The 24,715-nt window shown below is 40.5% G+C and overlaps 1 protein-coding gene across 4 annotated transcripts in view; it reads right to left on the minus strand.

Moving 5' to 3' along the window:
- The window catches only part of IGF1R (insulin like growth factor 1 receptor), a 195,383-nt gene that overhangs the window by 98,219 nt on the left and 72,449 nt on the right, over positions 1-24,715 (minus strand). Inside the window, exon 1 of one of the 4 annotated variants that reach the window (XM_049811825.1) lies at positions 21,685-22,210. The exons of the other annotated variants lie outside the window; for them this stretch is intronic. The gene's annotated coding sequence lies outside the window, so the exon portion shown is untranslated. Of the gene's footprint in view, positions 1-21,684; positions 22,211-24,715 lie in introns of those variants that run through there. 4 annotated transcript variants of the gene reach the window in all.

Here is a 24,715-nt window from a genome sequence, read left to right on the forward strand (position 1 = left end):
AAAGCTTCCCCTGCCTCTGTCTCCAGGCTTAGTAAAGAGCCAATTGTTAAAATGTAAAAAACCCCATGAATTTAGCAAGGCTGCCTTCCTTTTCCATATCATAAACAGAAGTGACTTGACAATATGCAACAGCCTGGATTACAATGCATTAACTCATCAGAAAGTATGCAACTGCTGCAACACAGAAGTGCGAGGAGAACAAAGAGCACCTTCACACGGGACTTTCCATACTTGCATTGCCCAAGTTCTAGAGGTTATCTGGACATCACAAAACCCTGAGCATAGTTAAAAATCACAACAGCCCATCATCCTGACTGTGCCTACTCATGATTCCTGGGAGAGTCAGGGTAAGGCAGGTAGCAGAGGTAACACTCGCACAGCTCAGTCACACCTGCTGCCGACACAGTGTGAAGGAGACAGAAGCACTCTCCACTGCCATCTCCGAAGCTAGCCTTCACCAAAACAGCATCTTGGACTGAGACCTGCATTTCTACAAATTTGGACATAAAAATTCTAGTGGGCTTGGGAGAAGCACTCGCTTTTCCAATTAACACCGTGCTTAGTAGGAAGAATGACTTTTGTTTGAGAATTTTCTTTACAGTCAAAAAAAATTTGACATCTTATGTCAGAAACCAAGAAGTGCACTACAAAATTCTTATTTCTCATATTAAACTTGAGGAAAAACTCTCATGCTCACTGGTAGGCAAGTTATCAGTAGAATCAAAGACAAAACACAAGTTAGAATTAACCTCTACTAATGGTTGCTCATTATTCATAAAATCTATGCACTATTGATCCCATGTATTTTCAATGCAAAAGATAATGATTTTCTAAGAAAAAAAAAAAAGAAAACCATTATCCTGATCTCAACATGAGAGTTCAGCATATACTGGTGGTCTCTTTTGCTGTTTTTTGGGGTGGTTTTTTCATTGTTTTGGGGGTTTTTGTTTTGTTTTAAAACATTACCATCAATTCAACAAGGTTACCTCACATGTCATGTCCTCATTTACCAACCACAGCAACTCAAAATGTCACTAGATGTTAAAGGTTTCAGTGCAAGCACTACCTTAACACTCTAGGAAAAATGCGCAAAGTATAATTGCTTCATACCTCAGAGGCCCCAACTATGAATTGAATAAAAAGATATAGGTGTGCCAGGGAAAAAAAATTATATGTATTTCTGATATATTTTATAAAAGCACCTTAGAAAAAGACTGACTGCACTTCAAATAGCTGAGAAATAAATCCTCCAGAAATTAATAACAAAGCAGATCTCTACATTTATACCTATTCCTACTGGGGTTTTTTGTGTGTATTATACTTTAAAATACATTCATGAAAATCATGAGCACTTTAAGAAAAGCATTTAGCTAACAAAACATTAAGTTTCTAATACCAAATTTCATACTTCCTAAAAACTTTTATCCAGAGATCCTAACTGTAACATTTAGATGTTAGGCACATCTTACAGCGCCTCTGTTCAGCACAGGGATTTGATCCTTTAAATGAAAGGCTAAACGTGTGCTGTTCTTGACTAGTGGAAGTCTGGGCTTTACAAGGCATCTTATCGTGAGAACAGGCTCTCTCAAGATTCCCAAACCCAATTTCTAAACCAAAAAGATTCAGATAAGGATCTGAGCATTTGCAATGCTTATCTGCTAGCTGTTCTTCTGTTCATTTCTGCCTTGATGTTTTGTAGGCCTCCAGAATCAATGTTTGCCTAAAGAGAATTTCATGGTTATGCAAGTTAAAATTCCTCCACACATACAGATAATTTAGAAGAAAATCTCCAGTGTTTTTCTGGAGAACATGGAAACTACATTTCCCTTCTTTACATGCAGAGCAGCCGTTTGACAACACTGACAAGCACCTCCTACATAGCTGCATGACCAGTGTTGCGGTCTCCATCAAGTTTGCCCTTAACTCGCATGCACAAATTGCCAGAAAGAGGTAATTTTCCTTTGCAACTTCATTTTTCAGTTTGATTCTTTAAGAGCTAATTTGTTGGCATGCTTTATTGGCTTTTTTGTTGGCTTTTTTTTCTCTGTGATCTTGTAGGATGAGCTACTTACCCTAGCAAGGAACTTCTCACCACTCTCAATCAAGCACAGCCCCTTACATAGCATTGTTTGACCTAATAACTTTATCTTGCCCTTATGGTCCTGATACTTTTCTGGCTCATCACATTCTTCTTTACTAATAGAACTCCCCATTTCCAATAGCAGGATATAATATTAGCCTAGGTTAGTATCCCGTGTTTAGGCTTATCTGAATGTGGAAACCCTGTTTTGCAATGCAAGGTAGTATTTCATAATTACATAGTGAGGTGCTCTCCGTCAGAGGCAGGTAACTTGCTAATTAAAATACTTGGGGTACAAAACCAGAAAGACAGCACAGCAGCTCCTAGCCAATCTACAATACAAGCTTCTGTGCAAGCCTGGCAACTCAAGGTTTTTAAAACCACTTAAGACCCACAAATACAGTGCCAGCTGGGAGAGGGCAGATCGCATGTTTAAGCTTTATAACGAAGTGAGAAGGTAAGATACAGCAACTTCTGCAAAACACCTCCTAATGACAGCCCACACAGCCATTACAGAGGCCAAACATATCAGCTTCCCACTCGGCAAAGCTGCCAGAACTCAAATCAAAGCAAAATTCATATAAACGGAACAAACAGTATCATATTCAGCTATCACTTATGACTGCCTTCATTTTGAGAGCAAGTAAACCAAAGGATTTTGAATTACCAAAAGAAGGGGGGAATGTCCTTTCCCACCCTCACAAACAGAACAACCCTTCTGTTGCCCCATTTTGAAACTTCTCAATACTCAAAAACAGGTCTGCAGCCATAAGGACTTGCAGCATTTCAAGACAGCAGTTTCTTATCCTAAAATCAAAACACATAACTGAATGCTCTTAATATGAGTTCTCCTTGCTTTCACACTCCAAATGTCATAAACTTTGTTAGCATCTTATTGCCTGTATCCCTCTCATTTCCTCCTTACTCATTAGATCAGAAGATCTATTAACTATTTACTATTAAACAGAGTAATGTGGTGATCACTACCTGGATTTTTCAAGAATTACACGTAGCAGGCGCTCACTCTCAGGGCTTCTAAAATTTGAGATTGGGAAAGGAAAGTTTCTATGAGTATGAAAATAGGTTGCTTTTATATTGGATGTTAGTCAGATGGAAAAGGCTGGCGCATCTAATATTACTTATTTTTTACTTTGAGGAAGGGACAAGCTTACAGAACTTCGGACTTCCAGTACTTCATTCTTAAATTACATGATATTACTGGAGTCAGCAGGTTAGATCACACTAGTCTTGCACCCAAAATACATAGAAACCTATCAGGACAAAATAAAAGAGGGTGGTGCAAATAAAAACAAATTATCCATGAATAAAAGCATTACCTAAGAGCCAGCTTCCCCTTCAATATTTTCAAGAAATTTCTAAGAGGATTTGCAGAGTTAAAGATAAGGACCAGAGGAGAGATAACAGATGGCAATGGAAAGAAAACAGCATGTAATAACCTGATACAGTACATTCAGTACTCTAGTACATTAGAAGAAATCCAGAGACAAATTCCACGTACACGGTGCTTGGTTCACTATCTATGACCAAGGGATCATCACATAATATTTAGTTTTCTATCTACTGGTCTCTGTTTTAGCACCGTGAAGCATATTATTCAGATCCCATCATCAATACCTTATGCTTTATAAAGAGCCAGCATCCCAAACCCTGCTGGAAGAGGTACTACTTGAAGTGACAGAGATGGAGACAAACAACCAGCATGAAGGAAATGCTGTATACTGTATTAAGATTTTACAGGCTATGTTCAGAGTCTGAGCTTCACTCTAATTCCCCTCTCTCAGCTGCCAGATGAGGCACACAAGGCCAATGCCTACTAAACTTTTATTTCAGACAAACTTTCCAGAATCTATCAAGATACTTGATTATTTCCCAAAATGTTCAACCACTTGGAGGCAGGGATAACACCTCGTAAGTTGGTTGTCTCAGGCAATCACCCGCCTAACAGGGCCTTCCTGATAGGCCAGGCACTGTAAGGAAAGACTTTGAGCAGCTCTGCCTCAATATCACCTTGGCATCAGCCTGGGCTCCTCATCCCCCACACAATCCATGCAAACAAAAGCTATGCCTCCAGTGAGAGACACCTGAGGTAGTAACATTGTGCTTGCAAACATCCAATGTTGAGTACTTTTTGTTTCTGTGGTGGGGTTGGATGGTTGGGGGATTTTGTTGGGGTTTTTGTTGTTTTCGTTTTTTTCCAAGGCTGCACTTCAGAGCTCTGTGTTTTCTGAGAAGCAGCAGACAGTCTCCCAGTCCTGCCAAGCAACCAAAATATCACTGGTCAACAACCTTCTCTGCTATCACCACAATCATCACTTTTCTGTTTTGCTTAAATTTCCCAGGCTACAAGCCAAGGCTTCCATAGGCAATGCATTGCCATTAAGATAAAGGTTGGCAATCCTGCATTTTTCTTTACATTACCAGCCTCAATGCCCTGGCAGAAACACTACTGAAAAACACAGCTACTTCTGCATAACCCATTTGTCTCACTCCCGTCAAAGGAAGAGGTCAGTCATAGCAGGCACAATCTCTATTCCTGGGCCCCCACAGTTCTTAGTCCCAGAAATGGAGGCACATTAGTAGCTACTCTGAAAAATGGCAGTGAACAAAGGCAAAAAACCCCACCAAACCACATCTGAATCCATGCATGATTATTACAGGACTACAGAAGAAAAACAGAGTAGGTCTAAACCTGCACCTGGAGAGCTGAGATGTGAAGATATTTTGCATCCACATGGCAGGGATACGAAGACACACACAGAGGCAAAGCTGCTAGCTGCGACCTGCATGTGTTTGGGTTGTGGAAGACGGAGACATACAAGGGAGACAAAACTGCCGTAAACATTTGCTGAAAACAAAATTGATTTATTTCTAAACAGGACTCCTTCAAGACCGTGTTACAGGAGCAAATACCTACACAGTACTGAAAAACTATGTAAACTGTACAATCCAAGTTGCCAAGACATTTTGTACTTACCTTCCAATGAGAGAACCTTCCTTCGTAGAGCTTAGTCTTTCAGTGAAGTCAGGGTGCTCAAATTATGATAAAAGACTCTCATCCCTGGCCACGAGATGTCAAGGCCCCAGTACAAAGTTATGATGATTTGAGAAGGGCAAACTACAAGGTTACTGTAGATGGGGCCAGTTTTAACCAAAGCAAGTTACCCCCAATGATAGCAATTACAGCTCTGACCCACATGCAAGCTTATCTTTTTATTTGTGGAGAACACAGGGGCATAGAGACAAGTTACAGTAGTCTAAAAACACAAAACAAAAATCAAAACAAAAAAACCCCCAAAACTCACACAAGCAAATAATACTGAACCCCACCCCCCAGAGCAACTACAACATGGTCTATACATCTGTATGACCAGAGAACAAGGATATACTTACCATGACAAGCCAAGCCAGCACCTCCCTAACTGCACCTATCCTTTTCCAGGGTCACTTCAAAAAGCCCTCTACGCTACTCGGTGTAACTCAAGCTGCTGTACAAAATCTGCTCTTAAATAAGTATCTATGTATACACACACACATACATTTAAGAACCTCTGAGTACAATGCCAGCCCTTTCTTGTGTTTATTATGTTTCTGTTCAACCAGCTGCACTCAGACACGCTTGGTAAAAAATACAGCTGTGTAGAAATCACATTAAGGAGAATAGTTACATTTTTAATTACCTCTAAGGCAAAGATTCCAACACACAAAAACACAGAAGGGCAATGTTTTGCTTTGGTGGTGGGTTTGTTTTGTGTTGTTTTTTTAATTTGTTTTAAAAAGTGCTCAAGTCAGTGGCAATTAAAAATTCCTGCAGTAGCTTAGAATCAAATAAACCCCAGAACAATCCATAATAGCAGCACACGGTATCACCTTATTTATCAGCCCAATGCTGCTTAACCACAGATAAAAAATTTCTGCCCCAGACAGAAATAAGCGAGGGCAAGTTTACGTCATGCAAAGAAAGCTCTGCAATGAAAGAAATCGGTGAGACAAGCAGAGATGCAGATAACATGTTCTTTATGTTTAAAACACCAAAGTGGTCTGGAAGCATTGCAGTTATGTGCATATGCTACAGGAAGAAGAATTCATGTGGAGATCACAGGAATATTTTAAAACCAGATGCAGTCAAGATGTATGAAGACAGAGTTACTTCTGAAATGTGTGAACTGAAAACTGTATCCAAGCCAGCAGTTCGTGCACAATTTTAACCTGCAGCAAGGTCACAGCTTCACATACCAACACAGAACTCTGCAGGCAGCCAGCCTTGGCCCTCTCCATGTGGTTTCTCTCTGAAGAATGGGAACAGTCCATCAGTTTACCCCACAGGCTCATTTTGAATCTTTGTTATGTTCAAACTGCTCAAATGGAAATCACCTAACAAGCACAGAACAGAGGCTTAGCTCATACTAGATTTAAAGATTAGAAAATCTGGGATTTCCCCTATCTCCTTTCAGTCTTCATTTAGTCTACCATTGGCAACAAATGAATTTAATTTCAAGAAAGATAACCACAAAATAAAATAGTATATATTTTCCACCCAAGAAAAATAACTGACAATTGTTATGGGTTTGTTTGTTTAATAATATATTAATATGAGGAAACTAAGAAGTATTTTCCTTCTTTGTTTCAGTTCAGTTTCACTAAATAGCTTATAAAACCCCCAAAGAGCATGTCTGAAAGTGCAAAGCCACAAACGCATCCCTCCCCACTTCCCTTCCCAAATCCTAGTACCCAATGTGCAACTAGGTAAGTCTCAGAGAAGGAGAAAGGAGTTTTATTAGCAGAGGGCTCAGAATTGGAGGGCAACCACTGAACATTGCCTGGAGCTAAACCTCTAAAGTTACTCGTTGGCTAAGTGTGCCTGCCTTTGATCAGAAGAGTTCAGAGTCCGCTTATTTAACCTCGACAGGAAGAGCACACTTATGTGGTGCAAGATGAGCTCTTTCCTACACTTTCTTCAACACTTTTATAAAACTGGCATACTGACAGGCTTTGCACGTTTCCAAATATTAAAAATAGCTAGGCAAGAATTTACAAGTAGTGATATTGCTGACGACAACTCACAAACCATCTACCTCCCAAACTGCGTCGTTTTTCTGAGCCAGGTCCACAAGTGACCACAAGTTCCAGCATCAAGGACATCTCCTGAACTAAACCCAGTAAGCCAACAATCTTGCAAGATATTTAAGTACCATGTGCTTGGTTGAGCATCCTACCAACATAAATGATACAGAACTGCAGAGAGAGAGACCTACAAGGTCCTTCCAGAACAGAAATCCAAAACATTCCAGTACCTTCCTTGTTTATAGAAAAATTAAATAAAAACTGGCCCCAACAAACTCCCTGAAACATTTAGAGGAGAATTTTGCAGATGTCTGTGCACCTCTTTGGTGGGGTCACACTAAACAGCTCTGCAGCCTACACTCACGCGGAAACAAAGTATTGATTCGGTTGACTCTCAGGAAAAAAAAAAAAAGCAAGTAAGACTACATGCATGCTGGGATAGAAGAACAGCCAAGGCTGCCTGGTTCTACTGCTCAAAAGCTTTCCGTCTGCTGGGTTTTGAAGGTGCAACTCCTATGCCCATACTATGCCCCAAGTACTTAATTCTTTATGTGAAAACTGATTTCTGCACTACATTCCATTATTTGTTTATTGCTCATCACTGAAAAACTAACATAATCTGCAGACATCTTTTGTAGCAACTTGAAGTCTCATTCCAGTTGCTATTAGCCAGCCTTTCATAGCCCACAAGCCTCCCAAGTCATCTTGGTTTAGTCATCCCTTAAGGCTTTTCTTCAGACAAAGACTTGTGTCTACATTAATGGATATGAGTCACAACGAGGCCCTTAACTCCAATACTAAAAAGGATATGGATCTTAGGGAACCAGATTACTTAGTTTTATATCATTAGAGGTTTATCACTGCTTACTTTGGTATCACCAAAATGTAAAGTGGTCTCTCCAGATGTTGCTCTGAGGAAGGGAGCTCTGCTCAACTCTATCTACCCAAATAAATGGTGCTGTTTCTGCCTTCCCCTCCCTTCATGACAACAGCTATCAGCGATCAGAGCTGCTCAACACAACATTCAACCAACAGTTCAGGATTTGTTTCCGAAATGTAAAATGCCTACCCAGTTTAAAAATTACTTCAGAATTGTAATAATAACAGGAAAAAAGCAAGATGAACCTTCCCTTCCACCTCTGGGACAATTCATTCCCATGTCCTGGTTTCAGCTGGGATAGAGTTACTGTTCTTCCTAGTAGCTGGTACGGTGCTGTGTTTTGGATTTAGTATGAGAATAATGTTGCTAACACACTGATGTTTTAGTTGTTGCTAAGTAGTGCTTATCCTAAGTCAAGGACTCTTCAGTTTCCCATGCTCTGCCAAGGAGAACGTACACAAGAAGCTGGGGGGCAGAATGGCCAAGACAGCTGACCCAAACTGTCCAAAGGGATATTCCATACCATAGGACATCACGCTCAGCATATAAACTGGGGGGAGTTGGCCAGGGGGGGCAACCACTGCTCAGGGACTGGCTGGGAATCAGGCAGTGGTGTAGTGAGCAACCGTATTGTGCATCACTTGGTGTTTTTAGCTTTTATTTCTCTCTTTTTTTGTTATCTTCATTTTCATTACTATTAATAGTATTATATTTTATTTCAGTTATTAAGCTGTTCTTATCTCAACCTATGAGTTATTGGATTTTTTTTCCACTTCTCCCCACCCCATGGGGGGGGGGGGGTGTGGGTGTGGAATGAACAAGCAGCTGCATGGTGCTTAGTTGCCAGCTGGGGTTAAACCATGACACCCACTAGATACAATTCCCAAAAGATCCCATAAAAATAACCCAAGAAATTAGTTTCCCTCACCATACGCCCCAATCTTTTAATCAGTTTCCCATATCTGGCCAAATAAGCCTTTTAAAGAGTCTTTCTGAAGTCACAGGCCAGCTTGAAGATCCCTACTCTTTACTGAGATTTTCCTTATTAAGAAATCGCCGCCCCCCCCCCTCCCCCCCAAATATTAGGCACACCAGAATATGCACACTTTTCAATATCTCCTAGGAAATTACCATTTACTTAGCACAAGGTTAAGTGGATTAAATCCTAGCACATCCTCAGATGATGCAAATACCAACTTCTTTGGAAATAACAATATAGGGGTTTTATTGTTTTAACCCAGTGTGCACTACCCTTTACTTGAGGATGATCAGAAGAAACTGGGCTGTTAGTCAGGAAGATGACGAGCAGCAGCATCAACTTGCCACTAACTGGCACAAACATTTTCACTCTCCTACAGCCAACAAATGACCACTGCAGTGGAAATGACCTGTAAAGCTTCCCATCCAGGCTAGGAAAATACACTTACATATGGGGTATTTTTGACCACTTTATGGCAGTTCTTATGAGACAAAGTGCAGCATTTTGCTGTAACCAATGTAGGAGAAGTAGAAAATGACTAATTGTTTTGAGATTTCAAAAGACAAGAAGAACAACAGCTAACACTGTAGCTTTACTAGGGCAAATGAGAACTACAACACAATATAAACTCGATCAAGCAAATGCTGCTTAAATATTTTTTGAAACTGCTGGCTTAGCTCTAAGCTGATGAGATATTCTTGATGCTGGAACTTGTGATGTCTTGTGGACCTGGCTTGGGGTAAAAAAAAAAAAAAAAAAAAAAAATCAAGTTTGGGAAGTAGGTGATTTGTGAGGTGTCACCAGCAATATCACTACTTGTAAATAACATTCAGTATATAAAACAAAAAAAAAAAATCAACTTGCACACCTTAAATTAAAAAGGGATGCTGCACTGGCTTTAAAAAGCTTACTGTTAGTAATTAGGTTTCTAGTCCTAAACAGCCTCCACTGTTACAGCCCAAACAAGCAGCTTTAACTGAGTTGCCCATCTCTTTGTGTTTTTGTTTTGATAGAGGCTCAATTATACTCAGGACAATGGCCTGTCTCTTCATTTTGCTGTGAATAGGAAGCAAGGGTGCCATTGTCACCCGGCTTCAATTCAGTCACAACAAAGGGGTCTGAAGTGCCGAAAATAATGGGCTACCTAAAGTAGCTAGAAGGAGGAAGGAGGGGGAGCTCTGCACTAGCCACAGTCCCGCTTCATCCGGTCCTCCCTGTGCCTCAAACCAGGCTGATGCTTCCTCCGACAAGAGCCATGTCAGGGGCCGGTGACACAGGACACACGCAGAGCGCTGCTACCACGCCTGCACACAGAGCGGTGAGGGGCACAGGTCTGCCCATGCTTCCTGACTGGGGTGGAAGAGAAACGGAGTAGCTGTGCAGTTTGTTGGTTTGTTTTAAAGAAAAAGCAAAACCAGAAGCCATGACCTTTAGCATATGGGTGGGCTTCAGGGTGGAAAGGAGAAGAGAGGCAGGAAGGCATGGAAGGATAATAAATCACACAACAGAATCAATTAGAATAAGGAAGAAGGTATTTTGTTGTTAAAAAAAATAGGACACAGGATTATTAAAATACAGCATCAATTACACTGAGACTTCAACGAGTGAATGAAACCCAGTAGCAGACTGTTATTGTAGCTGAAATCCCCTCCTCCCTCTTCTGGTGCCTCATTCATAAATGGCTGCTCAGCAGCTCCAGCTGCAGAGCCCAAGCACTGGCACGCACGCACAGCAGTGTGTGCCCCTCACTGGCACATAGCCAGAGGGACAAAACTTGCTTTAAGAAGTATTTCATTACTTTTCCGTAGTGTCATGGTTTAACCCCAGCCAGCAACTAAGCACCACGCAGCCGCTCACTCACTCCCCCTCTACCCAGTGGGATGGAGGAGAAAAATCGGGAAAAAGAAGTAAAAGTCGTGGGTTGAGATAAGAATGGTTTAATAGAACAGAAAATAAGAAACTAATAATGATAATGATAACACTAATAAAATGACAACAGCGATAATGAAAGGATTGGAATGTACAAACTATGCACAGTGCAATTGCTCACCACCCGCTGATCGATGCCCAGTTAGTCCCTGAGCAGTGATACCCCTGTCCCCAGTCCCCCCGGTTTATCTACTAGATCTGACATCACATGGTATGGAATACCCCTTTGGCCAGTTTGGGTCAGCTGCCCTGGCTGTGTCCTGTGCCAACTTCTTGTGCCCCTCCAGCTTTCTCGCTGGCTGGGCATGAGAAGCTGAAAAATCCTTGACTTTAGACTAAACACTACTTAGCAACAACTGAAAACATCAGTGTTATCAACATTCTTGCATACTGAACTCAAAACATAGCACTGCACCAGCTACTAGGAAGACAGTTAACTCTATCCCAGCTGAAACCAGCACATGTAGTCATCCAGTCTTTCTGTCCTCTCTCAAACCTCTTCCTCAACCTGAAATTTAGGATGGTGGGAAGACCTTGCAAGCTTGTTTACCAAGAGTGGCTTTACAGCTGCCACTCAGCAATGGAGGTGCCTGCACATCAGGCAACAGGAATTCCAGCAGGCTCAGCCTAGGTCTCACGCAGCACCTCTCCTGCCAGCCTGACTTCTCAGAACTTGCCTTTGTCCTCACTCTGCGTAGCGGGTTGCTAAGAAAAGAATCTGTAGATGTATGTATATAAAGAAACAAACAACTAAGACAAGATTTCAAGAAAAAATTATCACCTCAAATTTTGCTAGCTTAAAAGCAATGAAAAAGCTTTCCTATGCATCGCCAGCTTACATGCATGTGTAGGTAACTCTACAATTCCTTATGTTTGTCTTCATGTTATTCGCAGCTCAAAATTCCTTCAGAACATTTTAATTAGGTAGAACAAGACTCAAACGTGCCATAACAATATCAGTACTAATAAATCATGGGTAATAGAGTATAGTGTTTGTAGTTACAAAGGGGAATTTCCAAAAATGTTTAAAAAAAAACTGAAAGAAAGAAGAAAAATGAAATAGAAAATAACCATAGGAGCAAGGAAGGTACATGAAGGAGGGTAAAGAACCCACCTGTTATGCTCAGGACTTGCACAGATGTAGGAATGCTAAGAAAAACATTTATAAGCACTTCCCAAAAAGCGAGTAACTAATGATAGATTGTAGAGAGGACCAAGGCCTGACCAAGGACCTTATTTCATTATCAGAAAATAAATTAACCTACTGAAATTGTCACCATCAGTATGAGTTACTCATTTCTGATTCTCCTGCTAAACAAACATAAAATCCTGCTGAACAATGAACAATTCTCCTGCTAAACAATAAATCAGGAAGTTTTAATCCACTTCTTACAAAGCCATTTAATAACAGACTTTACTTTTACAGCCAACTTTCCAGGAAGATAAGTAATTCCCTTAAGAAAGCAGTTCCTTATTCCAAAATTAGAATAATTTGACAATGTAAATATGAGAAATAACATCTCTCTTCCATTTTGCTAAACCTTCAGAGGGGCCCCCAGTCCAAACAGCATGCAAGTGAGAGCAGGAGGCATTTGACCAATTCACAAGCAGAAGGCGGCCTGCCCTGCTAATTTGTTCAGTTTACACTGTGTAGGAAGAAAGGAAGGATCACACTTACACTAGTGGCAAAATAGGTATTGGAGAACTAACTCAAGATCCCAGCTACATCTTTATCACCGAAACAATTTTCTCTCTAGACCAGAAAAAAACCCAAACACAAGTTCAAACCTGAATCAAAAGAATTAAAGGTGCTGATATTTCAGTGTCAACATTGCATAGAAGTGCCCCCAGAATACTGTGAGATGGTGCAAGACCCTCAGCAGTGATCTATTATCTTGCAGGCATTTCAAAAGAAAACAGGGTTTCCAAACTCCCAACCAGACAACCATTACCACATCTGACCCACCTGGATGTGTTCAGTTACCAAAAAGAGGCAATAAAAATCCTGAGAGATGACTGCTTACTCCACACATATATCAATCATCTCAGATTCACAAAAAAGGCACTCAAAAAATGCAGGAGGTGTCACTCCCACCCCACATCACCTCTCACATTCCATTCCCTCTTGTCACACATCCGTGAAACCTGGAAGACAATTTTTTTACCCATAGTTATGGCCTCTGAAGAGCAGGCATATTGTTATCAGATCCAAAGACATAAACCACAGATGGCATCTCTCCCCAAAAGAACTAGTTGTAAAGTATTTTGCGAGTTGCCTATGTAAGTCTAAAGCATACTTCTGGGGAGAGATTCCCACTGGCATTTGAAAAATCATCTGCAACTGCTGTTCCCCACAGGTGTGATCACCAAAGATTTTATACTCCAGAAGAAATGGCTGAACCCACAAGCTCTGCAGGAGAACATTTCTTGATGAATACTCCAGCACCAATTTTCTATGGGGATGATTTCCATTTACAATTGTGGAACTGTTTTAATTAAAACAGCACTAGCAAGGACAGAAAATTCTTAGAGCAGAACTGTAATACCAAACTGTTGTGTATATCGTCTCTGCCTCTGAAAGTATGGGGTGCTTCAACAGCAAGAATTAAAAAAAACATGCACAATTTGCTAAGCAGAACACATTCCTATATTGTTACTTTAAACAGAGTAAGACAGAAATCAGGGGGTAGCATCCGTTCAGCTGCTTGTTTGGCTTGATTAGCCTAGACTGAATTTTTTGTTTGGCCAAGACACACGCCAAACAGTTACACTTTCTCAATGTACAAGGCCACATGCCTTCAGCTAAGCTATTGTACACTGACCACATTTTAGAAGTGCCAACTAAAGTTAGTACTGATGGTTTTATTTATATACATATATATGTACATACACACACATAATACATACACACGCTATATAGATATGCGCATGTATCTTAGCACTGCTTCAATGAAGAAAGCAATATCACAACAAAGAACCACTTTTATGAGAAAAAACACAACACAATGATCCACCTTTTTCACAGCACTGGCTTAAAGCTTCTTTGTATGTAAACCTCTGATCATTACTGCATAGCACGTTTTAGGAAACAACCTAGGAAGAAGTTGATTGATTTTCCTTAAATTTTGTGCATCTGCCCCCAAAACAAGACCTTTGGCAGAGGTATTATGTGATGAAAGAAAGTCTATGGACAACAGCCCATTCAAGTTACCAAAAAAACCCTAAACAAACCCCCAAACAACACCCCCCCCCAAAAAAAAAACCCAAACAAATACACACCAAAAAAACCACACCAAAAACAAACCCCCAAAAAACCCCACAACTTTGGAGTATGGTATCCTTTAAAGCTCTGCAATAGCCTGCTCCTTAGTACCAAAAGCAGATCAAACTTTTCAGATAAACAACGTATTTGGTTGTTTTTGCAGCCTGTAAATCACAGCTCTTCCTCTAGCTCATGAATCAGATTATTTTCAGTATGGAAAATATGACAATCTGAAAGGGTCATTTCTCTGTCTTAACCTCAATCCTCCACAACCTCAAGCAGCACAGAGATACGCTTTTTGTCCTGGAGGGTCCAAAGCTTGTCCACGCCACACTTACCCAAACATCACGAGCCACAAAACACTCCCCAAAACCCTATAGCTAATTTAAAGCTTCTTGTACAAAAACCAGAAGCCACAAACTGCAAGTGCCAGTGATTATATCTCACAAGAGGAAACTAGCTCTCAAATCTCAGCGATCTACCAAGACCCCAGAGAGCATTTATTGATGGAAATGGCTTGTTCACCTTGAACCAGAAGCTCTAGAAGACTGCTTAGTATTTAGTATTCATCCAAAATACTAATTTTGCATCCAGCCAGGAAGCCCACATATTTTTCTGTTTTTTTCCTGCAGGGTGTCAGCTGAAAGTCTCTTATACAGGCTGAGCACTGGCTTATGACTAGTAAAACAGCTTTTATACATTCCTCTTCCACTTAAACATCATTACGTACTTTCTTGCAACTTCACCATGATCAAAGTCCCCACAAAACAGCAAAACAAAATGACAAACAGGATGTACACTTACAACTTAGTTGTGCTGGCAAAATACACAGTATCATTTACGTTTCATTTCAGATCAGTTTGTCCAAAAAGTAACCACTACAAATCCTATTATGTTCATTTCAGCAGGGAAAAAAAGATCAGATACACAAAAAAAGCAGAGCAAATGCGTTTCCATCTCTGTCACAAAATAAGAACAGTCTATTTCTGTTAGCAAAGATACAGCCACTGTAGACAAAAGTAAGGAATTAACATTTCCTGTCACACTGGCAAGAGCCAGTAGCAATCAGAAGGTGTACAGTTAGGAGCCAGGCTTTTCTGCAAAATACTGGAGAGATCACATGCAAAAAATCAAGCCAGTATCAGCTGCTTCCTGCGTCCTAACACTGAACCCTTGATCACAGTTCTTGAGTCACAGCTAGAACAGGAACTTCACTTACCTCCATTTTATCTCAGCAACAGGTCACCCATTTTATAGCTGCGTGGACACTGTGATATTCTTGTATTTATAATCTTTTCACTCACCTGTCAGTCCACTCCTTGTGACCTAGAGCTAATATTTCAATGCTGTACTGATAATTGAGACTGCAGGTGTCTCCACTCAATCTAAAAGCATCTGTGTGTGGCTCAGTAAAAAATTCACTAGTGTCCCAATACTTTCCACAGTTGATACTGGAGAAGAGAAGCAGGACACCTTACAGAGCACACATTTATTTTCATATGGAAAGTTAGTTCTCACTTTCCCGACTACTCAACCGGTATCAACAGGACCATTCACAAATTTGAAGTGTAGTACATTCTTAAAGCATTCGCTGAAGACAAACGTTCACATACAAGTTTCTTTGGTTTTTAACTGAAGTTTGCAACTAGATGATTTTGCTGTCTATGACAATGACAGGCCAAACACAACAGTGGGGATATTGGGTTTCTCTCTGAGTGTCCTTGTCTAACACTGTTAGAGAGCTGCTTCATAGTATGACTACATTTACCTATCAACTTCCAGATGAATTTTTTGTGGTGTCAGATTCCTACAGGAACTCCTTGGGCATCCTTTTTTCTATTCCACCACATGGAAGATGCTCACTTCTGCCTCCCCTGTTACCTTCTCATTTTATGAAGTCCTCTTCCAGACCCTCTTTATTCATATTGACAAGTGACCCAACGTAATATGCAGAGTACACATGCAGATAGCTCACCCTTGCTGTACTAGCAAGATCTGGATGTACCTACAGGAGGGAGATCATACTGCTGGTGTAATACTTAATGCTACTTTCTCACTGCGGTTCAGTACCTCAATTTCCCTTGCTGTGGTAACAACAGCTATCAAAATGGAGAACTCACCAGGGCACAGAACCTGTTTTCCTATTTAGCTCAAGAATTACTCAATACATACAATAGTTCTAGTAACTATCATAAACCAGTTTTACCCCAAACCGTCAGCTCTAGCAAGACTATGTCCACGGTGGGGGAGCTTCCCCGAACTTATTTGGGCACAGTATTTAGCGGACTTAATTTGAAGCTGCTTTTCCCTTCAAAACATGCACGCCTACTCAGCAAACTGTAACCACAGCTGACTCAGAGGAGGAAGACAGGCTCCTTAGCTTTTTTCTTCCTGTACAAGAGAAAAACAAGAGGGCACAACATTCATTGCCTCCCTCCTTCCTCCCAATCACAGCCAGCACAAACAGCACTGGCTCATAAATAGAGCCAGCAGAAACCTCTTTCTGGGATACAAGCAACAACAAAACCTCTGGTCTAATGGCAAACAAGCATCCTCAGTTCAATCTCAGGGAGGCTATGGGTTTAAAAAGCTATGTGGAAAGCCAAACTCCATGTCATTCCTCTTCCCACAAACACACACAAAGGGCAGAAACAGGCCACCCTCTCCTTTCCCCCTTTCGAGGTGCCTCACACTGACACGCTTGCTGAGACTAGGTTGCAGCGCCTGGAGCAGCTTAAAACAGACAGAGGGCCTCGCAAAGGCAGGAGAAAGAGGCACCGAATTACCCTCCCTAATCACCACTTTTAAAAGCACACGCTCCCTGTCTCTCCTCAGCACTTTGTTTTCTTCACCCCTTTCGTTGCTGCTGCTTGTTTTCATGACTTTGAGTGCAGAAAGAGCCAGCCTGCTATAACCACACCCTGGGAAAAAAAAAAAAAAAAAAGAAAAAAAAACAAACACCAAAAAAAATTATAAACACAGACTGATTTACATGCATGCATTTCTTTGAAAAACACATCCTTGGCACATAAAAATCCTCTGGTATGGGAAAACACCACCTCTAGTCAGAGAGCTGCAGCACAGAGAACCCAGCTTCTCAGTTGGCCACCTGGAGCAGAAAATGCATTTCCAGCTTCCCAGTAACATGGAACAAGAATCCTCCCCAGGTATGCATGAAAGTGGCAACTCTGGAGAAACATCACAAGCCTTCTAGAGGCAACACTCAACAATCTTTATGCAAAAGATGTCTCAAAAAAGTGCAAAAAAAAAAATCATACAAGAAATACAATCACAAGAAACCTGTTCTCTGAAGCATTAAACAGACTTTCAGTCAACAACATAATTAGTTTCCTTTCTAAGGAATCAGGACTGCAAATGAAGCACAGAACACATCTTTTCCTGAGGATATGAAAGTGTTTTCTGTGTACAAAATTTCAAAACACTCCCAAGATGGCCACTTTTCATTTCAGAAAGGGGAAAGTGGAAAGAAAACGTGACACAATACTACGTAATTTCAAGCCATTGAAACAAGCAGGAGTGAGGAACAGTTCCTGTAGACTTTGTCTCATCACTCCCTCACTCTAACCCCATACATTAAACCTGACCAAAGTGCAAGAACAAGATTTCCAGATGTTTCTTTAATTATCGACTGGACTCAGGAAAAGCACCTTACAAAGCTTTGATGTCCCCATCACACCAGACTCTTTCCTCAGTGCAGTTGATTATTCCCTGCAATGCTGTATACTGGACACACAAGCTTTTGAACTGACCACCTCATGACAGGACCGATTTACTAAACTGAGAGTGATGAAATCGTAATTCACATGCAGTCAATACTTTTATACTTCTGGAAAGTTGCTAGAAACTTAACTCTTCCTAGCACTTTTGACTTTGCAGTGCTTTAAAATCCACACAGCAAATACAACAGAAGTACACTATTCCTGTATGGGGTGCATATACATTTCAACCCCACCTGGCTACTCTTCTAAAGGATTCTTGGATTTTAATAACCACTGAAAAATGTCCTGCAACTACTTACAGCTACACTTAGATCACTGTACAGTGAAGAGTCAGCAGTACAGCCTTCTGCTCAGGGGCTACACAAGGAGCATTTGCGTAGACGAACTTGTCATTTTGCCCTTGCAAGACAATGAGACACTGTGTCAGACTGCGATAAACCATCCATTTGGTCAGATACTTAGCTCCCAAGCCACAATAAATAACTTATTTCAGCAGCACAAGTTGCACATTATCACCAATGCACTACCTTAAGGATTTTCTTCAAAACTCTTAAATGTGGTTAAATTCTTTCTGCTAAGTATCAGGAAAACCAGAAAAAAAGTATCAGAAAAAAAGTCCGACTTAATTTGCCTATTACCAAGAGACACGTTTTCCAAAGCTATATCTCAATTTAACTACAACCACTAATGCTCCTACAATTAAGAATTTGCATTATGAATCCTGTTCTAAGAAGTTTATTGGTTAGCTTCACAGGACTTCCTTTGGGCTGTACGTTACTCTGAAGTCTTAGCCCAGAAGCATTTTCAACCAAAAATCTTTGGTTTAAAGATGTTTCGTAAGTTACATCAAGTACAAGAGAAGCTTTTGGAATAGCTTAAAATTATGATGATGTTATCCTTTTACAGGTCAAACTCAATGCAGAAGAGTAACCATATCTGACATTTGGAGAAGTATATTAAAAGACAGTAGCTCCTTCAAAGATGTCACACCAGCTAGAACAAGTCTTTTGAATTTAAAATCAAACAAATGAGCATCCTTACAGTACACCTATAGCATACGCAGTTTTACTTCAAGCACTTAGTTCTGCATTCCTCGAACATCTCCCTGATTTTGAACAGAGCATTACTTTCCTTTGAATGACACAGTCAATGCTGTCAGCATTTACTGACACTATTTTTCAGATATGTTTCATAAATCACACCTCAGAAATTCAGGAAAAAACACCAAGGCTGGAAGGAATCTCCTGGATCTCTAAGCCTTGCTCACGCACTCTCTCCATCACAGAATGCCTAGATGATAGCTTATACATGACCTTCCTCCAGTTTCAGAAGCAATGAAACCTTTCCAGCTACTCTTAGAAATCCTCCAGTAAAGCACAGTTGTGTGTGCTGCGGACAGGCTGCTGAACAAGTATCTGCAGCATGTGACATGAAAGATGTCCTGAAACCGTAGGATGTTTGTATCAAACATTCCTCTACAATCAACTTAAAATTCTCTGAACTTCTCTTTTCTTCTCAACACAAGGATTCAGAGCTCTCTACCTAACAGGACCCACCCCTGAACTGATCTCCTGCACGATGCATTTCCTGGATTTTATGTTTAAGGTAGGAGGAGCTGTTGGAGTTAATATGACCTTAATTACACTACTGAGCTGCTCATCATTATCAGCTTCATTTCTGGCAGCAGCAGGTCCCCACTGAGCAGATGCTTGCAGCTGTTAGGCTTGCTGCTACTCAGTGATGCTGAGATTATGAAAAGCAGTTTCAGTTCCCCCCATCACTCCAAATGAATACAATACAACTAGGAAAAAAATAAATATTAACTGACAAGCTGTCCTCCGCTTCCCCTCCTCTCCTGTCACAAGTTCTTACCAGTAAGGACTTTTATGGACTACTGAAAGCTAGAGAAAATGGTGTCATCACCAGGTAACATAAAATATCAGACTACCTGCTAATTTCAGCTACAGAAAGAACTTGTTAATGGAAAAGGGAACCAATACAGAGCAATACAAGTTTTGAGCAACTCGTGGTTCCAACATGCACAGCCTCAACCTTAAGCTTTTCAAAAGCCAAAGATGTACCAAGCTCAGGTCTCAGCCTTTCAAAGGCGCTTCTGTGTGTGACAAGAGACAAGAATCAGTAACTTGCCTAACAGGCAGGAAAACACATTGATCCTATACCCAAAATACCAGCACTGCTATATATCACATAGAGATTGCCCGAGCATGGTTTTATATGTAGTAAAATACAGGTTGCTTCTGTACCATCAATAATCCCCTAAATTTAATTAAAAGGATAAATTAGACCACTGACCACTCTGGAAAGATGGCATTCCTAATGCAGGCTCATGCAAGGGTGGGCATGTGAAATGAAACTGCCCTCAGTAACAAAACAAGGCAGCTTAGCAATCACAGCCTTCAAGTCCTACACTGCAAATCAAGTCCTCCAATTTCCCCAAATTTAAATGCATAGATGAGGCCAAACTGAAGTCAATACACCTCCACAAAATCATACAGGCTCTTACAGACACATAAAAATGCAACACAAGTCTCCACTTCCTTTACAGCAGGGAAAAACCAAGACACAACCAAAACCTGCAAGTCCCTATTTCATCAGTTTTCCAACCCCAAACTCTCACTTCCACACAACTGGACAGTTAAGCTGCAGATACACACTACACATCACATACCCCTTCTGTCAGAATGGTACTGTTCAACAGCCCATACCATTACCTGTTGCTACCAAAACTAAGGACAGACTACTGAAGTCAGGAAGTTCAGGTGCTTGGAGTGGCAATAAGGACTTAAAATTTAAAAAATGGGAATCTTTAAAATGTATTTTGTTACTTCTAATTGCACAATGAAAACAAAACCCTCCATAAAACAATTACTTTGAATACAAGAACCATCAAGACTTTTCAATAAGAAGTGACTGCTAATGTTAAATAGTTTCCTTGGGAGACTTTTAACTCTCATTCAAAGGAAAAAGACAGTTAAAATTTTAAGATAATTTCCTGCAGCCAGTTAGGCTAAAGATGCAGTTAACTGTCTGCATTTTCTACAGTACAGGTGCAAGAGCTAAGGGGCTAGGTGATTCTTGAACTACCATCTAGACTGTCAGCTATGACAATACTTTTTTTAAAAAAAAAAAAAAGAAGAAGATTTCTTCGCAAGTAACAGATTGACTGTCCTGAAAATTTTTTCCACACGCTACACTTTATTGTCCTTCACTTCAGAGCTCTGGAAATTCAGAAGCCTGAAATACATTGTAGTTAATAGTATTTGCAGTTTCTTAGGTCTAATTACAACCTGAGCCACCACTGCAAATTAACTTACACTCAGTTTTGGCTTTTCCACCACCCAAAACAAAGTTCACATTTGTATTCTTAATTCACTGACTACATTGGCCTATTTTTAAAGTAGCAGAAATTATTTTTATTGTTAAATATATAATGACCATAAATCAGTTGGGAGTTGCAGTTAAAATACCACTTGACAGTATGATAACTAGACAGTAAGAAAAGCAGATGATACAGACTGCAACTAGACAGAGCAGAAAGAACATATATCAACTCATTTTTTCTAAAGCAAGGATCCAGAAACAACCTGCTTACAGAACACAAATGCATTATTCATTTATATGTAACACCGCACACATACATAGAATACACTATATACTCATGCATGATCACAACATATTCAATCTGTAAATTAAATTAATGCATCTGAGTACCTTGTATTTTGAACTGATCAGCAACACAAAAACAGCAGCAATGAAACTGCCAAAGATGAGGTTATTTTCACTCTGCTGAGGGGAAAGCTCTGATAACAAATTATCCACGAATCTACTAAATGCCACAGAGAATTCAAAAGTCTCAACGATTAGAAAAGTACTGAGCTTAAAGGCTGAAGAGTGCAAATGCCAACCGCCCTTGTAGCAGTGAGAGTAGGGATCCCAAAGAGAGAAGTCTGCTTTGGCCGGGGGCGAGGTGCATGCAATCTATCCCTGAACAGCAAAAGTTGAAATAGTTGCAAAAAATAGCTTATTAGGTAGATTCAAGGTCAGCAAAATGTTACAACCTGCAGCATTGCTCTCCAATGGAAGGACTTAGGAATTCTGCATTTGACCCCACTTTGAAGCATGTGCAAATAGTGCTATGGCCATCAGAGGTTTTGCAAAATTTAAACACTTCATTTTAAACTGTCTGGTTGAGGGAAAAACAATAAAACTAACATGAGAAAGGTAAAACAGAGCTATAGTAAAAGGATGGATGAACCAACACCCCATAAATGTGACTGGCCAGTCAAGTGGGTGGAGAAGAAACCCCCCCCCCCCCCCCGCCCGCCGAAACAGGAAAAGTTGTACTGTAGACCAGTCATCAGGAAACCGTAGAGGAAACGAGCAGGTTTATCTCACTGAGCCCCTAAAGACTTTTCAGGAAGTACTCCAGGAAGCAATGAAAGGCTTCCCAAGCCAGCCATGGCCGCCAGGAGAGATCCAGCAGCCAAGTGAGGTCTAAGGGAGGGGCAGGGGTCCAGGTGGAAGCCATCTGAAGCCTCCTTCCCTCCAGGGAACAATAAAGAGGCTTTACGGTGTGGGAGGTACTCCGTCCCCTCTCAACAGGCTGATTTGGCCAAGTGCAAAAACCTGCCACTGATTACAGACAAGAATCTTAGCCAACATACAAAGGAATTAAACTTGAGGGAAAAAAAAGAAAATAACACATTTACAGTCTATTTCCATCTCTGTGTAGTAACAAGAGACACTGCTTATTCCAACAGCAAGCAAAAGTTTTCAGTAGAGGGCATGAAATATTAATATTTTCTGTTGTATGGGTTTCAGAAGTCTGCTATTGCCTTAAGGGAAATCCAAAACCACTGTTCAGGTACTGCTTGGTTTGCAAGCCATCCAAATCTTCTGCTCACCTCTCAAGCACCACAGACAAAAATGCAATGTTCAGATGACTAAAGCCATCAGGTACATTTCCAAGCATTACCAACTGTTGCCCCAACTGCTGCTCTGGCAAAGCACTGAAATGGCTTCTGACACGTTTAGAGACATTTACTAGGCTCTGGAAATAAACCAACCTTGCTACTCTAAATGCAGAGCATTGGATTTCATCCACCCACGTTTCAAGTGGAATCAGGGCACCAGTGACCAAAGAACAAAAAGTGGACTGTCTCAGCAGCTTTTTGTATACAAAAGGGAATAACCTTCAACACAGCTCTTTAACCTAAAAAACACTAAGTAATTGCAAGAACACCTGTATTTTTAAAACATCAAGCCCATTTTCAAAATTATTTGCTATTGATGTGTACATACACATCATTGATTCACTAATAAATTTTTAAAGACCAAAATGCATAGATACATATTAAAAGCAACTCACCTACTCTTCACAGGTTAGTACAAAACAAAAATCCTACACACATACACAGCACTCTGACTAGCAAATTTGCTTCAGGCAAGATAGATGCTGCACCCTCTCTCCAAGGCCATCTTACGAGGGCTGCTGGACACTGGAAGGATTCACTTCTGCAGATCAAGTTTACCTAACATGAGCAACTTGGAGAGATGTGAAGACTTTTTGATTCACATCCTGTTGGGGTGTTTGCAAGAGGCTCTTCAAAATATATAGTGATTCTAGAAGCCCAGAAACTGAAAAAAAAAGGGGGTATGGATATTTGTGCAGCTCAGGACAAACTCCTCACAACTACAAGTTATTTGGAAACAACATGCTCCTTTCACAGTCCCTTCAAGAGGTTAAAGTGAAATCATCATAGGAACAAAACCCATCCCAGTCAAGAGCATGCTTAAGAGACAGTTGATTAGTCAAAATAAAACAACATGCCTATGCCAGATAACAGCCACATAAAACCCCCACCACACACACACATCCCCAAGCAAGATTTTTGCAGTACATTTGTGAATAATAAATGACATAACATTTTTTTTAAAATCACCCTTTTTTGGTCTACCCTAGCAATAAAGTAGTATCATAATAGAAGATATTGCTGCTTGTTGTGTCGGGATTTGAAAAAAATTTAAATTTAAAGGACAGCATATCAAATTTAGTATAGATCAGCAATACACAAGCCTACACAAGCCTGGAAGACAAGTACTGGGATTATTAGATAGCTGAATAAGTGTGGCACAGGCTCTGCTTCTAATACAGCCACAATGCAAACTACAATTCTTGGGGAAAGCTCCAGATGCAAAAGCTATGCAGGAAGCTGTGCCATCCACACAACCCAGCCTCTGAATGCATAGCACTTTACATCACTGGGTTACCAAACTGCCCAAAGTACAAACACTTCTATGAACCTCTAAAATCGTAGCTGAATCTCTCCTGCTCCTTTCCTCTCAATGCATCCTTTTCCCAGAATGAGCTGCAAATCTTCTGTATACCCAGGGAGGAGAAAAAAAGAAAAAGAAAAAAGAGAAAAAAGGTTTATATTCATCTCATGCATTACCTTTGCATGAGCCCTGTTACAAGCTGTCCATATAGCAATGAAAATTTAGCCTTTAACCTCAACTCCTAGCAACATATTAAAATTCTAGTAGCAGCACCTTTAATGCTTTGAAGACTGCTGACTTCAAGAGTCAGTGGAAAACACATCTATGCATTGCAAGTCAATACTTTTTCATTTCTCCTATTCAGACTCTGGCAAATCATTTCTACAGTTGAAGATTTTAGTTTTAGCCAAGCAAAGAGGGAAAAAGGTTTGCAACACCTCAGTGAGAAAAAACAGCAGGCAGACTG

Source organism: Accipiter gentilis, chromosome 10 (genome assembly GCF_929443795.1).
Source record: "Accipiter gentilis chromosome 10, bAccGen1.1, whole genome shotgun sequence".
NCBI lineage: Eukaryota > Metazoa > Chordata > Aves > Accipitriformes > Accipitridae > Astur > Astur gentilis.